We start from the raw sequence: 16,710 nt of genomic DNA, 5'->3' as shown, positions 1-16,710 counted from the left end.
ATATTTACTAATTTTTTTAGTAGATGTGGGTTTCTTCAGGTTATCTATTTCTTCTTGAGCGAGCTTTGATAATTTGTATCTTCCAAGGAATTTGTCCATGTCAACTATGTCATTGAATTTATTAGGGTAAAATTTTCATAATATTCCCTTATTCTTTCAATAGCTGTATTATCTGTAGTGATGTCATTCCTGATATTGGTAATTTGTGTCTCCTCTGTTTTCCTTGCCCAAAATAGATAGGGGTTTATCAGTTGTTTAATCCTTTCAAAGAATCTCTTTTTGAGTTGATTGATATTCTCTATTATTTTTCTGTTTTCAACTTTACTGATTTTGGCTCCAATCTTGGTTTCCTTTCGTCTGCTTTCAATATTGCTCTTTTTACCCCCCAACTCCAGCTTTATTGAGGTATAATGTCAAATAAAAATGGTATACTTTTATGATGTACAATGTAGTGACATTTTAATATATGTATATATTGTAAAATGAGCAAGCTAATTAACATATCTATCACCTCTCATTTTTCTCGTGAGAACACTTAAAGATCTAGTCTTTTAGCAAATTTCAAGTACACAATACAGTATTATTAACTATAGTCACCAGGCTGTACATTAGATCCCCATAACCTATTTATCCTGCATAACTGCAACTTTGTACCCTTTGTACAACATCTCCCCATTTTCTTCACACCCAGGCCCTGGCAGCCACCATTCTACTCTCTGTTTCTATGTGTTCAACTTTTTTAGATTCTACATATAAGTGCGATCACAGCATTGTTCTTCTTCATTCTCTGTGATTTATTTTTCCTTCTCTGAAAGTTGTCAATATTTTTTCTATATCCCTTGCATTTTGAGATTTTACAATAGTGTAACTTGGTGTGGGTCTTTTTCAGACATTTTCCTGAGCATGCATACAGTACTTTTAGTTGAGAAATGCATGTTCTTCAGTTCTGGGAAATGCTATTGTATCTCTAATATAAATCTCTCTGTATTCCACAGTACTCATATAATTCAAATGTGGGACCTACTGGATTTATCCTCTTCTTTGCTCTTTTTTTCCATCTATATTCTTGTTTTCTTATTTGTGACAGTTCTCTAGCTTTATCTTTAAACACTTTTATTCTATTTAATTCTCAAATTTTTTAATCTGATGTTCTCATACGGTTCCATTTTTATAACCTCTTGTTCTTATTTCATGGATGTAACACCTTATTTAACTTAGAATGTGAATTATAGAATCCCATTTTGAAGTATTTTCTTATATTTCCTCCATTAATTCTGTTTTCTTTTGTTCCTTTTTCTTTTTCTTTCTTTTTTTTTCCTCTGCCTTTCTGCCTTTTTTGCAGGAGGGTTCTGTCATATGTCTGGATGTGTAATTTTCTTGCCTCTCTGTTCATACATAAGATTGAAGCAGTAAAAGTCATATGGAAACTCTGTGTCATGAGTGTGTTTATGTGGTGTGTATGTGTGTCTTATGGAGAGAGATGACTGTCATTGAGTTGGCTTTATGGTAGGATGATTAAAGGAAATTTGACCAATTTATTGGAAAGTCCTAACTATCGATGTCTGCATTTCTTTTCTCTAGGCTAGCTAATTTCTCCCAAAAGAAGTCAGTATTCTGTGAATCAAAGAGAATTCTCATCTCTTTAGGATGTGGAATTTCACTGATTTTTTTTTTTCTTGTTTTCTAAATGGATCTCATGCCTACCCTTTACTGAATCTTGTAGTGCTGATTTTAGAGCCTTTCCACTTCCATTTCTCTACAGAATACATAGCTGCTCTTCCTCCAGGTTGGGAACAGAGTCACCTAGTTGTGTGAGCTGGAGTGGAGACTTGAGATCTAGTTATTCCTCATAAAAGCTTGAAATCAATCCTATTTTAAGCCACGTCATTCTCCACCCCCCTCCATCTCAGACACCTTGAGTCTCTATTTGCTAAGTCTAGCCTTCTCCTGTGAATAATTCTGATGCTCATTCCCGTCTCTCCCTGTAGGCATTTAGACTTCAGTTTTCTCTGCACTGCATAAATACTCTTCCATTGACTTGCCATCATGCAAAAATCTATTTCCTTCCCTTTTTTTGTTTGTCCTCCTGGCTTCACACCATTTTAATTGCATTTTTCTTTTTTGTCAGTTTTAGAGAGGAGTCAATAAAAACCCGTATGTTTGGATCTTTCGTGTTCAAGGGACAATCTCTCACATAGATCTTTCATACTGTCTTCAGAGTGCTCTTTCTAAAGTGCAACTCTAACAAGATTTTATCATTTCACTGCTTAGATATTGCCATAGCCTGCCATTATCTGCAGTAAAAATTACTTCTCATGTCATTCAGGGCTCCCTGTGCTCTGTTCTGTGCTTTCTTCTGCAGCTCTGTGCTTGGGAGCTGTCACACTCATGCTCTAAGTGTACTAAAACACTCATTGTTTCACTGATGTGTGGCATTGCAGACTTTTTTCCTCCTGCCTTTCCCTTTCTTACCCCTGTACCCTTTCTAATTGTGGTTTGGATAGATCAACAAAGATAAGCATGCTTCCTGTGTACTCCTACATTATTGAAATTGTTCACATACTTGTCTTTCCCCCTGGCTAAACTATAAGGAGTTGTGATAAAAGGCCACATTTTCATCGATTTATTCCCAGAAGCTACTATAGTACCCGGAACAAAGTAGCCAAATCCATAATTAAAGTTTAACTAACAGGTAAATTTATTATTTCTATAACAGAATAAACCTGGTGAATGGATAATGGTGACATTTTAAAGGAATTCCTGTAAGATAATTTTCAGAGTTCCTCGGACTTAATTTCTAAGGCTACATGCAGTTATGATTTCTAGTTTGGTCTATCCTAAAACATCTTCTGTTAGTTAGTGATATTTAAAGGTTTTATATAAAAATAGTTATTTAAATAGTACTTTTTAAAAGGTTTTCTTTTTTCTTCCTTGTTTTCCCTTTTCCATTCTACTTGTTTTATATATTACTGACAAAATATGAATTGGACACCAGATAACCCGTTCTGGTTCAAAGATCAAGCTAATAACTTTGCAGTATACTTTTGATATATATAACCTAACCTTTTAAAACACAAGACTCTAGGAACTCTCCAAAAGTCAGAGAAGGTGAAGTGTGTTTGCAAATCACAGTGGAACTGCTCTTCACAAGCACTTCAGGGGAAAGAAAGCAAGTGTCCGGAGGCAACACAAGGACTTACATCCAGTGAGATAGTTTCATGATGTATTTACTTTAGCATAAAGCTAACTCTTTAGCATCCTCTGTGTGTGTGTGTGTGTGTGTGTGTGTGTGTGTGTGTAGTCATTAAAACACAAAACAAGACATTAAAGTCAGTCCTCAAGTTTTCTTCTTTTCACTTGTCCAGAATTGGATGCCAATGCTATGTAAAAGTGCATCCATATTAATCTGTTTCATGGGATTAGTAGAGAAGAGCAAAGAATTTTGTTTACTAATATAACATGACTAGAAAATATGGTTTGGTATAATAGAGGAAGAAGAAATAATAAGGTATCTGTTGGGGTTTTGGATGGATGGGGAAAATGTGGAGGAAGGTACATCAAATTTTACTGTAAGTGGCTTCTTAGTTTTTAGAAGACAATATAAAATTATAAAAGATAATGACAGTCTTAGAGAATAAGAATACTTAAGAGAACGAGACAAGAGAAAGAGGGACAGAAGAAGAAATGAGAGTGGAGTGGGAGGGATACCTTTCTTTAAAAACATATACTGTGTGGTCAGTGCAGTAGCATGGGAGATCTCTCCCAGGGGCAGATCCATCTCTGTCTTTCTGACAACTTAAATAATTTCACAGGTAATTGCTAACAACCATGAAATACCCTTTTCACCTTTTGTGTCTGGAGCTCAGGTTGTTCAAAATGTCCAAGTTAATTACCATGAACTCTGCTTTTTAGGTGGGGAAGGTGGATGGTCTTAATTAGCCTTGCCCAGCTGATGAGTCTGTTTGGTCACAGGGGTTGGGACTCTTGCTCGAGGATATTCTGCAGCTCAGCTGTACAATCTGAATTGAACACAGTCTCTTGATACCCTATAGCTTAGTCCTCCCTCCCTGTTTCCCCCTTCTCTCTCTCTCTCTATCTCACTTAACTATACACAAAACTAAGTCTATAAATGCTGGAAGAATCTTTAATCTTCAGTTGAGGAATTCATTTCATTTTCAACATTCACCAATATTTGTCATAAAGACAGACAATTTTTTATTCTCTTCTCTATTGTCCTATTAGCTTGACTCAATAAACAGTTTCTCTTGAAGCTGCTTAACTCCTCTTGTACATTTGTTGGCGGGGGGGAATGGGTGAATAATTTTTTTTTTGGATGAATAATTTTTAAAAACATTATCTGAATCTGTTTGCTTTTAGTTCTGGGATTTTTTAAAAAAAATCTGCTTTGGATCAATTTGCCATTGAATCTCAAGTCTGAATCTCCAATCGGGCTCACTAACTGATTATCAGTGGTCAGCTTGTCTGGTTTTCATCGCTGGGTATATCCCCAGTGGTTGGTTTGCTCTTACATTTGCCCACAGGTAAAAAGTAGCCATATGGTTCTGAAGAATAGTTTCCTTTACACATTGAGTTGATACACGGATGGGGATTTCTCCCTCTTTGTCTAGGTGTTCTCCATTTCTTTAGAGTTGTGCTAAGCTCTGCCCTTGTTAGAATACTGCAGAGATTCTTAGGTGAACTAGTACATCGTTGAGCTTGTGTTCAGTGGTTTATAATATGTTTTGGGCCACATCAAAGAAAGAGAAGCCATATGGAGTGTAACAGCTTAAATGAAAGGCAACAGAAATTGTCAGAAGACGTTAACCCAAAGGCAGCATTGAAAGACAGGGGTCAGGCGAGGGGGCAGGAGATGCAAGCACGGCCGAAGCAGGCAACAGTGGGACATGCGTTGGGTCATAGGATAATATTCTCTGGAGGAGAAAGATACTTTTAAGCTGTTAGAAAGAAATGTAATAAATATTTCACAAGCCTGCCAAGAAAAGCAAGAGGTGGAGAAGTTATTTATCATCCAGAGATCTCCATATAGTTGATTTCCTCCTACACCAGGAAAGGAAAAAATCGTTTAGCTTATCTTTAGAATATGATTTGTTTTTGCTTGCTGAAATTAAATTGGACTGAAATAAGGAAGAACCATGTACTGTCAAAAGGCTCAAATAAATAATGGATGCATATTTCATTATAGCTTCACCCCTAAGCATTTGTAAAATAGACAAATAGTGTAAACATTACCTGATAGTCAGTGACTGAAAAAAATCAAAGGTATTTAGCCACAGTTAGGTGAATGTAGCTTTCTTTTTTTCTGTATAAGACCATGGTAGTTCTGGCTATCAGTGTTTTCTTTCTCACTCCAGGTTGGCTATTTGATTCCATTTTTTTCTTTTTTTGCACACAATGGATCATGTATGTTAAGCCAGAGAAAGGATGTCTTAGCATGCCACTGGCAGAAGACTGGAACAGGAGTGGTTGGCATAATAGAAATCTTTCTAAAGTGACACTTAAGCTGAATCTTAGGAAAAAGTGAGTTGGCAGAGAGGCACCTGGGTGGCACAGTCTGTTAAGCATCCAACTCTTGGTTTTGGCTCAGGTCATTATCTCCGGTTCATGGTGATGGAGCCCCACCTCGGTCTCACGCTCAGCGTGGAGTCAGCTTGAGATTCTCTTCCTCTCCCTCTGTCCTTCTCCCTCACTCGCTCGTGCTCTCTCTCTAAAATAAATAAATCTTAAAAAAAGAAAGCGAGTTGGCTGAGGTAGGTGGTCTGGGCAGGGATGCCCACAGGGGCACAGGTACTTGCCGTGCTGTGGGAACTGCATGCAGTTCAGTGTGGCCAGCCTGCGCTGTTAACAACTCTAAGTCACTAAAGGCTGACAAAACACAACAAACTAAAAATATGTAAGGTCCAGAATGTAGGATCACGATTTGGCTCTGCTGCTTCCAGGCTGTATAACCCTGCACAATTTACTTGAGTTGTCTAAGCCTCAGTTTTCCAATCTGTAATATGAGATGATAATTGTAACTCCCCATGTGTGTTATTTTGAAATCATTCATTTGAAGTGTTCAGAACAGTGCATGTCAGATCATAAGGAACAGGTGTTAACTCTTTTTTTTTTTTAAGATTTTTATTTATTTATTTGACAGAGAGAGAGACACAGGGACAGAGGGAACACAAGCAGGGGGAGTAGGAGAGGGAGAAGCAGGCTTCCGGCTGAGCAGGGAGCCTGATGCGGGGCTGGATCCCAGGACCCTGGGACCATGACCTGAGCCAAAGGCAGACGCTTAACAACTGAGCCACCCAGGCATCCCTGTTAACTCTTGATTGTAAGTGATAAGTCCCAATTTTAGTATTAGTTTACCTCCCTTATTAGGCATGCATGTTTTGCCATTAATGGTGATTGTTGCTAAATCACCCTGTTATCGCTGTTTGATGGAGCTCCCAGTTCTCTTCTGTTGGCTCCAGAGATTTCTTTACTATTCCAATGAGATTGACGTCTGCATTACGTTTGTTACTTGTGGACTAATAAAATAATATTATAGGCTTCACTTTGAAAAAGATTCACTGGCTGGAGTCTATAAAAGTCCTTTGTTAGTGTTTCTGTTATATGGTCCAATTAATTAAGCTGAAGAAGGGACTCATATTTTATGATTTGCAGCCCTCTTAGATTGGGGTATTATTGAGCCTCCTCGGTGGGGATAAGCTTTCTCTTGGAGTGTTCAGCCCTAGTGCTGGGTTGGAATGAAACAGGCCTGTGCAGCTAGAAAACTTAGAAGCATCACCTTAAAAATATGCCTGCCTCAGTTAAGAATAAAAGGGTTAAGATTTGGGATGTCTGGGTGGCTCAGTCATTTAAGTGTCTGCCTTCGACTCAGGTCATGATCCCAGGGTCCTGGGATGGAGACCCTGCTCAGTGGGGAGTCTCCTTCTCCCTCTCCCTCTACCTGCCGTGCCCCCTGCTTGTGCTCTCTCTCTTTCTCTCTCTGACAAGTAACTAAATAAATAAAATCTTTATTAAAAAATGATTAAGGTTTTTTTCTAGATGCAAAAAACAGAGGTTACATTAAAGAAGTAGAAATGACACACACCTGGCAATTCTCGGGCCTTGTGTGGGGCTACTGAAGAAAACAGGGTGATCTGAGCAGCCAGCGACTGCTCATGCTTTGCAAAATTGAATAAAACCTAAGTTGTTTCTAGCAGTGAGCAATATGGGAGAAACTTGCTGCAAAATCGTACCATCATCCGTTTTAAATCATGGTTATAATAATAGTTCCTCCACTCAGGATTGTTGGAAAGATCGGGTGATAGAAAACCGGCAACATGCTCTCCATAGTGCATGGCAAAGTGGGAGGGCTCAGTAAATGTCACCAATTACCACCCCGATAGTAGGGTACAGGTAGCTTAGTTTGGTGATTAAATCAAGTATAGCTGGGTTTGAAACCCAGCTTATTACTAAGAGCCCTCTACCAGTGGGCAGTGGCTTATCCTTCTATGCTTCTGTTTCTTTGCTCTAACTAGACATGCATTGTTGGCCATCTCAGAGGGGCTTGTGAGGAGGACAGGCATGAACATCCAGAAAGCACATGCAATACTGTCTGACCCATAGTAAGCGCTAAACTAAATAGAACTCTTTAACAGCAGTAATTCTATTGCAAACAATTTATATCTGCCTTAAAAGCACAGAATTATCGTACTTTTCTATTAAATTGACACGTTTAGATAAAATAATTGTCTTGATAGTTTACAGATGTCTAAGTTGTGAAACTAATTTCATTTGTATCTTTTGAATAGTCAGATTCTATATTATTCTGTATTATTACTATTCAAATATGAACTGTTCTGCAAACATTAACCATAAAACATTGAACCATTTACTGACCTTCTTTTTGACCTTCAGAAATATGATCTGCATTACATTTTTTCAAGAAAACAGTTCAACAGCTCTTCATTATCTCCTCTCTCTGGGGATCTTGGTGAGTTGTAGAAGGTGGCATTGAGGTGACGGGGCGCTTCCGCAAAGATGGCGGCCGCCGCGGCAAGAGGCGCTTGGCTGGCGGCCTGGGGCGAAAGGGAGACTGCGGTGTGGGATTGCTGCCGGCCGGCGAGGTTTACCCGGCCCCGGCCCCTGGACCGCGGCAGTGGCTGGTGTGGCCCTGGCAGGCACAGGAGTGGCATGGTACCATGGCCGCATGAATGTCGTTGCACCTGAGGGCCACCTCACCGTCTTAGCCCAGGAAAATGTTGACTCTGGAGAGATGGGAGAAAAATTGTCCCTTCGTAAACAGCAATTCATGCAGTTTTTCCTCCACTGGAAATGAAGGAGAATATTATATGACACCACGAGACTTCCTCTTTTCAGTAATGTTTGACAAAATGGAACGTAAAACTTCAGTGAAGAAGCTGACAAAAAGAGGATATCCAGGATATACTAGCAGGAATCTGACCAGCTCATTGTGGCTCAACCTTTTTTAGAGACCTTGGCGATAAAGGACTAATTTAGTATACTGAGTATCTTTTCTTGCTTACAATGCTCACTAAACCTCATACTGGGTTTCATGTTGCTTTTAAAATGCTGGATGCAGATGGTAATGAGATGGTTGAGAAAAAGGAATTTTTTAAGCTACAGAAGATCGTAAGTAAACAAGATGACTTGAAGACAACAATAGCTAATGAAACAGAATGCCAGGAATCAACAGTGAAAGAACCTGAAATTACCACAACCCTTCAGATACATTTCTTCAGAAAAAGAGGAGAAAGAAAACTTCATTATAGGGAATTTCGAAGATTTATGGAGAATTTACAAACGGAGGTCCAAGAAATGGAATTCCTTCAGTTTCCTAAAGGTTTGAGTTTCATGAGAAAAGAAGACTGCAGAGTGGCTACTTTTCTTCACTAACACTGAAAATGAAGACCTCTATTGGAAAAATGTAAGAGAGAAGTTGTCAGCAGGAGAGAGCATTAGTTTGGATGAGTTCAAGTCATTTTGTCATTTAGGACCCACTTGGAAGACTTTGCTATTGCTATGCAAATGTTCAGTTTAGCTCATCGTCCTGTCAGATTGGCTGAGTTTAAGAGGGCCATGAAAGTAGCAACAGGACAAGAGCTCTCAAACTATATTTTGGACACTGTCTTCAAGATCTTTGATGTGGTTGTTGATGAATGTCTTACTCATGGACTGTTTCTCGGGGTTTTAAAAAACAGGATGCATCGAGGTTTATGGGTACCACAACAACAAAGTGTACAGGAATACTGGAAATGTGTGAAAAGAGAAAGCATTAAAGGAGTAAAAGAAGTCTGGAAACAAACTGGAAGAAATCTCTTTTAGAAAAAGATAATCGGGGAATCATACTGCTCCAAATGTCAGAATCTGGAATTTGTTTAAAATACTAGATTTTTGTCTTCTTGATTTTCTTTGTAATATAAAGATGCCTTGTATTTACTTTCTGAATCAATAATTTCTTAATAAAATTTCATTAAAGAACTTAGTAAAAATAGATATATTCTGTCAGAGAGCCTAGAATTGAAGTAATGGTTTTACTTTGATAAGATGGAAGACCTAGTTATTCACTGATTTTTTTTAGACACAGTAGTACAATGTGCTCTTTGGAAGGGTGTCAGCTAGTACTTACAGAAAAAAGTATTGATACACAAGGCCAATATCAAGTCCAGGAGTCCTGATGTTCCCAGTAGGGCAAATTAAATTAAAAACTTCTCAGGTTTTCTCATCTGTATCTCATAACTCGTACGCTTCTTGTATATTTTATTTCAGTTAGCTGTATATTAGTTGTCTTAAAAATCATGTGTAAATTTCAATATCCTATGTAGAAACAGAATAAAGTATTTACACAGATGAAAAAAAGGTGGCATTGATTGTTTACTTTTTACATTTTGTTTTATCTGTGGAGAAACGGATGGGTTGTATGTGGGTGATACCTGTCTTAGGAACTAAGGACACACTTTTTTGGTTTGTTTTTGGCATTAAAATGGTAAAGAATATAGGGCTTCAAGAAACATTCTTTGAGACAAATTCTGCCACTCACTCTCCTTCCTTTATATTACCCCTCTCAAAAATAAACAAAAACCTATAACTAAATTCTATGCTGAATCACCACGGCAGGATGTCAAAAAGGATTGAAACAATAGTATTAAAACAGAAATTTCTGTCTTTCCAGTAAACCTGGCATTCTTATTGGGACCTGAGGAGAGTAAATCTAATTTGTCTATGACTGGGAAATCTGTAAAGAAAGAGGTCAGGAGAGATAATGTTACCAAAGAGACACATTCCAGAAAAGAAGGTTCTGGGCTTTAGTAGTCGAGAGAATGGAGAGGACTTCCCCACACTAGAACAGGAGCTGGGACACAGATGTCTCACTATGATGATAATAGGTAAATGGTGAAGTGACTGGGCAGAGCCTGAGGTGCTGATTTTGCAAAAGGCAGTGAGCATCCACCCCTATACCTGGAAATTGAGTCTCCAACTTGGATCCTTTCATACATGTAGAAAGATAGCCAGAGATGAGCCTATTTAGTATAACTAAGAAGACTGGCAGTGTGGGCCTCTGACACTGAGTCACAAGTAATTTGGATTCCAGTCATTTATTTATCCATGAATATTTACTGAGGGACTGCTACGAGCTGGGTACCAAACTTGACCCTAGATATACAGTGGAGAAAACAAAAGAGACAAGGTTGCTGCCCTCAGGGAACTTATCTTCTGGTGGGATAAAACAGGTAATAAGAGAACAAACTAATGGACTGGATGCTGTAGAGAGTGATAGGTACCAGCAAGGAGTACCAGATAAGAGGGAGAGTGTCTGCGGAGTTGAAAGTTCTCCTTGAGGAGTTTGGGAGAGGCTTAAATGAGGAGAAGCAGACACCCATGCATGTGTAGATCTGGAAGCAGAATATTCTAGACGGAAGGGTCAGTTTGTGCAGAGAGCATGAAGCAGGAGTGACCTAGAAGAACACCACCGTTGATGGAGAGAATGAGAGGAGATGTGATCTAATAGATGGGCAGGAGCAGGTCACTCGGAGCTCTGTAGGCCATGGCGCAGGGTGGAGATTTTATTCTAAGTGTGATGAGAAGCCACAGAGCTTGGAGCAGAAGAGAGACATGACATGATGCACATCTTGTACAGTTTACTTTAGCTGCCGTGGGTGGAGATGCAAGAGGGCATGCTGGCCCCTCTGGTGAGAGTGGTGCGCATTAAGAGATGAGGATGTCTTGGGCAAGGGTGGTCTCCGTGGAGGCAGAGAGCCCTCAGTGGGCTCAGGGTGCACCCTGCAGATGGACCTACAGGACTTGACCAACTCCATGCGGGCAGGAAGAGAGGAAGGGAGTCGAAGGAAATCTCTTGGATTTTGTACAGTACATGGTGACGCCATGAACTGAGACTGAAGGACTGGGGACAAGAAGAGAAAGACTTCTGGGGAGGAAAAGGTTTTGAATTAGCCATATTACATTTGAGATGACAGTGGACAGGCAAATGTAAATGTCAGATTTGCAATTAGAGATTTGAATTTGAAGCTCAGTGGGGAGGACAGAGATAAAAATAGAAATTTGGGAGGAATGGATGTGTAGTTGGTTTTTAAAACCATGACACTTGGTAAAGTCCCATGGAGATTGTCTGCTTTTTTTTTTAACAGGCAATATCTAAATCAAAATGAAACAAAACACCTGCAACATTTCATTTCAGTCATTGTTTTACCTTCAGACTTTCAAGTACCATTCTCTTTCAAGGCCATTGCTGTTAAATACATATGTCATTGGATGTTTTCACATCCCCTGTTACTTACTATCAGGAACGTCCTTCACTTCAAGTCTTGATCGGTTTCTCTATCTCTAGTTTTGTGTCTGTACCTTCAGACCCTCAGACAAAGGCAGCTGATGCTCCGTAATTCCCCGAGGCCACGAGTGTCTTAATGAGGACCCAGAAGAAGCATCTTAAGAGTTAGATAATAATTTATTTGAGCATAAGCAGGAAGATCCATATTTAGATAATTCTCTTCCCACAGCATCATTATCTCAATGCTTCTGCTGACAGCCTTAGAGATAATAGCATTCAAAATGTAAATAATGAAACAATACACATGGTAATGAGGGAGACTCAGAAAATACAGTAGTAATGAAAAAATAACAAGATAGCGATTCTAATATTGTAAATACACAAGTTTGCATTAGTGACAGATTATCTCTGTAATGCCAAGCTGAAATAATTTCGAAGCCAGTGTAACAACTGCTGAACAACATACAAGGTGTCAATCCAGTGCCAGTTAATACATTTAGAGAATTAGGCAGGCTCTGAATAATTATGAGCATAGGCGGATCTGGAATGGGCAGGTTGCTGCGAAGTATGGGAGTGGCAGACCGCACAGCAGCTAACATAAAGAGCACTTCTAGGCAGGTGCATATAGGAAATCAGAGGCAGAAAAATATAAAAAAAAAAAAAAAATCAGAAGCCACAGACTTGGTTACATATGCAAAAAACCCATTGGAACCACTCTGTTGAATAGGCTGAAATCTGTTTTCTACAAATAGGAAAGGGCTTAATTATTTTTCAACCCTACTCTTCCAATGTGCTCTGTTGGATTTCTGTTTCCCTATCCCTTGGTTGCCTTGCTGGCAGAATTCATGCTTTTCCAATATTAGCAGAGTCACAACTTATTAATAGAGACTCATGTTGGGGTAGTAAAAGTTTCAGTGTTGTCTAAATCAATCTCACGTTTAGTTCATAGCCTCTCACTTCCTGTTGTCTTAGGCCTGATCAGAGGGCCGGGCTTGTTGTGTTCTCTCACTTCTCTTCGTTCTTCACTTCAACCCCAAATATCACCCCTGGGTCTTCCAAGGGGAAGGAGAAGGCTGACCGAAGGAAGCCTTGACTTGTTGGGATTCAACATTGTTGTCTCTGTGGGGCAGAGGTTCAGATGTTGGATCCTTCATGGGACATATTTATGTGGTACCTTGGAAGTCCTCTGAGAGCTCTGACTTGGGCCATTTGTCCTCAGTCATTTGAGATGCACACACCCCAGTATTATACCTCCAAGTTTCTTAATGCCGGAGTCCCTATGACCCAACAAGCTGCCTTCTTGGGCAAGATATATCCACTTCCTAATCCCTGGAATCTGAATGTTAATGGTAAATGGGATTTTGTAGATGTGAATAAATTAAGGATCTTGAGATGGAGAGATTAGCCTGGATTATCCAGGTGGATCCAGTGTAATTACAAGGGTCCTTATGAGAGGGGGGTGGAGGGTTGGAGTCATATCAAGAACATGTAAAGACAGAAGGAGAGGTCAGAGAGGACAGAAGATGCTACACTGCTGGCTTTGAAGATGTAGGAAGGGAACATGAGCCAAGGAATGTAAGCAGTCTCTAGGAGCTGGAAAAGACAAGTACACAGATTCTCCCCTAGAGCTCTAGAATGAAAGTGGCCCTGCAGACCCATTTTAGCCTTCTGACCTGCAGAACTCTAAGAGAATAAATTTGTGTTGTTTTACACCATGAAATTGGTGGAATCCCTTGCAGTAGTAATGGGAAACAAGTACAGGTACTTTCCAGATGGCTTGGGTTTTGCATGACATCCTTTTGAGCTGGCCTTGCCAAATGATCAGAGCACAGACTGCTCCCACAGCTGCTCCCCCTCCTCACCCCAGTACAATGGCTGTGGTTGATCTCCATATTCAGAATCCTGAAGGCAGAGGCAGGCACCAGTTTCAAGGTGCCCCGTTGCCTCCCAAACCCAAGGGAAGCATGTCAAACTCTCCCAAGAATATTTTCACAGTGGATTTGAACTGCAGCTTATGACTACTCACAGTGAAGGGAAATGGGCATCTCTTTTCCTTGCCCGTCTAATTATCATGAGTAGTCTGCAGAACCTTCCCTACTTTCTTTAAAAGGGAAGAGTCCTCTCTACTTCACCCTATTGAGAAAAGAAAAGTCAAAATGTGTCCAAGACCTGGTAACTACTTAATCTCTATGGTTCCCCTGGGAATTGCTAGTCAGTTAATTATATAGGCTCTTTGGGGTGTTTGGAGGTGAGGACTGATTTTTGTCAACTCTTAATAATTCACATGGATGTATTTGGCAGCTTTTTTGGGTAAGATTTTATTTATTTATTTATTTATTTATTTATTTATTTATTTAGAGAGTGCACACAAGTGGGGGAGGGGCAGAGGGAGAGGGAGTGAGAAAATCTCGAGGAGACTCCACACTGAACACAGAGCCGACACGGGGCTTGATCCCACAACCTTGAGATCATGACCTGAACCGAAATCAAGAGTCAAATCACTTAAGTGACTGAGCCACCTAGGCGCCCCTATTTGGCAGCGTTTTATAATATAAGGCAATTTATTGGTTTTTGTCCTGTTTAGGACTTAATCTCAAATTCCAAGGTAACAGGACAAGTTCCATTTAACATGTTGTTGAACAATTTGTATGTTAAGTTCAAGGCTGATTTTCTGAACAGAGAGAATGGTTGTATACCCTGGGATTTGAGAATTCTAGGACAGACATTTTTATTTAAAATATGTATATTTCTGCTTAAAATTCTTTAGCCAGTGTCTACGTCTTTGGGTTAACAATCTACAAAGTACTTCTTGAAAAATGCAGCAGAGTGGGATTGTGAATAACTGAGTAAGGATCGATCTTTCTTACTACTGTGTTCACCAACTTGGTGATGGTAGTATTCTTCTAGTGACTAGCATGGTACCTGATGCTAAAGAGACACCCAGCACATGTTTGTTGAATAACTGAATGAATAAATGAATCATTATATCTATTTGTGTATGAATAAATAACCTACCAGCACCTTTAATAATGTGTCATACAACAGCTTGATCTGGGAATGACTACTTAGGCTGAAGGCTGAAATAAGACATTCTTAAAAGCTGGCAGGAAGCCAAAGGACTCTGGAATGCGGGATGTTGGGGAGAATATGCAGGAGGGAGGTGTGAGCCTGATGACAACTTCATCTGCTTTGGACTTTCCTTCTTGTTTTTGACTTTGGCTGCTAAGAATCTGGAAATGTTGATCGACATTTATTACACCATTCCTAGAACAGTAGTGAGAAGGCTTTGGGTAAAACAAAACACTTTAAAAATAATTGTGTTATTTCCCCCACCACCTGAAAGACTAAATTTGGGTTCTGTCTTGATCTGGAGTATTGGTGTCTCGCTATCCAGCCATTTGGGAGTCATTTCCCTAGAAACTCTGTATCATCCATAGGTGATGGAGCTAGAACTCTTGGCTGAGCTTCTGGGGACCACATGGGGTCATTTGGAAGCTTTTATTTGGTTTGGTAATGAGGCTCCTTGCTTTATATTAAAAGTGAAGCACCGTAGATGTGTTACCCATGTTTCTGTCTTATCTACATTCTGTCCTTCCATGCCATCTTACAGTTTTTGACTCAGATTTTTTAGACGATTGTAATACGTAAAAAATTCAATACTATAAAGGTTTCTAATAACCAAATGTTTTAACTAGGATATTTAGAGTATTCTAACCAGTCAACACTTAGATCAAGTTTTAAGTCAGAATCATAATTATTAATCAGTGTGTAGGAACCAGGCACAGATATATAAGATTATTTTACTTTTGAGACATTTATTTAAGCTATGCTCTGAGGATAGCATTTCATTATGTTTAATACTTAATGTAAACATTTTTTCTCACTGATGTGTTTAGCTGTATCACGGAGAAGTTATTAATGTCTGATTATATTGATAATTTAGTGATTAAAAAAACTGAGCTCAATTTGTGTCAGAAAAAAATAGATTTAATTTTCTATTTCATGTCATGCTTCCTAAAGTTAGTGAGTGATATATTGGTATAATTTCATATTTTGCTAAGATAGATTTACCTTAGTCCATGTATGCATTACTGGTTTTAAATTATTTAAATATAATAAAATCAACTTATGCTTAGAGTAAAATTGAATATAATCAAAGCCTTTTTTGAAAATGGAAAAAGACCCTTTGTCTTTCTTAAATGTGAGAATTACCTTGTGAACTCTTTTATAGTCGTACTGGCAAAGCACAGATATGCTGGTTAATAAACACTGCTGGATGCTATTACTACAATGAATGAAATATTGAACTAGTTGAAATGTATCCAGGAAGTGAATTGTAGTACATATTGTGAGGTACTAAGTCAAAGAATTTTTAAACTTGTCAGTTACCCTTGACACAGCCACATGTACTATTTAAACAAGATATTATAGCTCTAAATTACCAGATGTTTTACCATGGGGGCAAAAAGTAAATAATTAAAAGGGTATTAAATTTGTGTAGCTGTGGGTCAATGAATGATTTCTGAATAATAGATTTTTTTTATGGAGGAAAGAAGAGTAGGGGAAGGAGATTAAAATTTAAAAAGTGAAACAACATGCTCAGTGAGAGATCTTGGGCTTTGGACCTGGCAGATGGCTTTTCACCTTTGCTTGCCTCTTAGTAGCTGTGCGTACTTGACAATTTATTACTCTCTTGTGCCTTAGTTTCTTCAGTATTAGAGAAAATAATTCCTGCCTTCCAGGGCATTTATAAAAACTAAATAATGTATATAAAGTAAATTGCTCAGGGCCTAGCACTATACTTTTGGCATAAAAGTATTCCTTTCTCCCCTCTGAAGAAGCCTATTCAGACACGAGATTGTCCAAAGGGAATCATAAAATTATAGAATTTTAGAGATGTTTGGCTCATTTAG

At 38.9% G+C, this 16,710-nt stretch overlaps 2 pseudogenes; both read left to right on the top strand.

The window, feature by feature from the left end:
- Positions 1 to 8,031: 8,031 nt before the first annotated feature.
- LOC113920586 lies at positions 8,032 to 9,368 on the top strand (annotated as a pseudogene).
- Positions 9,369 to 13,511: 4,143 nt separating this feature from the next.
- Positions 13,512 to 16,710, top strand: part of LOC113920380 — a 48,678-nt pseudogene continuing 45,479 nt past the window's right edge.

Source organism: Zalophus californianus, chromosome 3 (genome assembly GCF_009762305.2).
Source record: "Zalophus californianus isolate mZalCal1 chromosome 3, mZalCal1.pri.v2, whole genome shotgun sequence".
NCBI lineage: Eukaryota > Metazoa > Chordata > Mammalia > Carnivora > Otariidae > Zalophus > Zalophus californianus.
The sequence above is the reverse complement of the archived record's forward strand: the minus strand, read 5'-3'. Positions and strand labels throughout refer to the sequence as shown.